This window comes from Chinchilla lanigera, unplaced genomic scaffold (genome assembly GCF_000276665.1).
Source record: "Chinchilla lanigera isolate Chin_1 unplaced genomic scaffold, ChiLan1.0 scaffold00141, whole genome shotgun sequence".
Classification (NCBI taxonomy): Eukaryota; Metazoa; Chordata; class Mammalia; order Rodentia; family Chinchillidae; genus Chinchilla; species Chinchilla lanigera.
The window spans coordinates 1,164,528-1,166,100 of record NW_004955542.1 but is presented as its reverse complement, the minus strand read 5'-3'; positions in this window follow the sequence as shown (position 1 = coordinate 1,166,100).

Below are 1,573 nucleotides of genomic sequence, written 5' to 3'. Positions count from 1 at the left end.
AGTGAGTAGAGTGAGAGGCTGCACTCTGCGTCCTCCATTGTCTCAGGATGGTGGCGCCCAGGTGTGGAGTGTAGGTCCACACCCTGCCATTCCTCCACTGTCCCTGGGACAGCAGTGCTAGCAGTGCTTGTGAGTGGAGTGTGACTTTGTGCTCTGCACTTTCTCCATTGCCTTGGAACAGCTTGCTGCTGAGATGAATATGGCAGTGCTGGTGAGAGGAGTACAGCAGTGCCAGCAAGAGAAGTGATGGTGGTGCTGGCTAGAGGAGGCATCCTCAGGAACAGACACATTCCAGGAAATCCTTGGCATCAATGATAAGGAAATCTAAGAGTATCATCACAGAAAACAAAATAAAATGGAAAATGACAAGACAAAGAAGCAAAATGCAATCCCAATCGCCCAGCCCACTGAGGACAAGTCCAGAACAAAATCAGAATTCAACAAATGGAACTCTCTGAAATGATAGCAACAGAAGTAAAAAAAAAAAAAAAAAAGGAAGAGGACATAGAAAAAGTAACCTCTAAGGTATGGAAAGAAATGACTATCAAAATAAAAGACATTAAAGCAAACACAGATAAGCAAATAGAGGTTCTGAAGAAAACCATGAATGCCAAACATAGACAGGAAATACAAGAGATTAGAAACTGCACTGAGAGTATATGAAGCAGGCTGAATGAAGGCAAGGACAGAATATCAGATCTAGAAGACAGGAAAGCAACTAGCAACCAGGAAAAGAAAGATATCTTAAAAATCAAAAGAGACCACAAAAAATCAATCCAGCAGCTACAGGATGAGGCAAAGAAAAATGACATAAGATTGATTGGAATCAGTGAAGAAGCTGGAGACAGCACAAAAACCATTAAAAACTTCACAGAAATAATGGCAGAAAACTTCCCAAACATGGATAAAGAATTTGACATACAAATAAATGAAGTATTTAGAACTCCAAATAGCCACAACCAAAATAAATTCACACCAAGACATATAATAATCAAGATTCCAGAAAGTTAGCACAAAAACAAAATTTTTAAAGCACCTAGAAAAAAGAAAGTTATCATCTATAAAGGAAAGACCACCAAAATCACAGCAGACTTCTCAACACAAACGCTAAAATCAAGAAGAACTTGGAACGAAATATTTCAAGCCCTAAGGGAAAACAATCTTCAACCAAGATTGATGTATCCTGCGAAACTATCTTTCAAAATTGATGGATAAATAAGATACTTCAGCGACAAAGGGCAAGTGAAGAAATTATGACCACAAAACCAGCTTTACAGAATGCTCTGAAAAACATATTAGAAAGAGATAATGAAGACCCCCAAATGCAGGAACACCAATAGAAAGAAGCTGGGCAGGACAAGCAATTAAACAGAACAGAAAGACAGAGAACAAACAACAAGGAAACAACATGAAAAAGAAAAGCCAATACATATCAGTTATAATCATCAATGTAAATGGTCTCAACTACCAGTCAAAAGAAATAGACTGGCAGAATGGATCAAGAAGCAAGATCCAACGCTATGTTGCATTCAAGAAACACATTTAAGCCCAAAAGAAATTCATAGACTAAAAG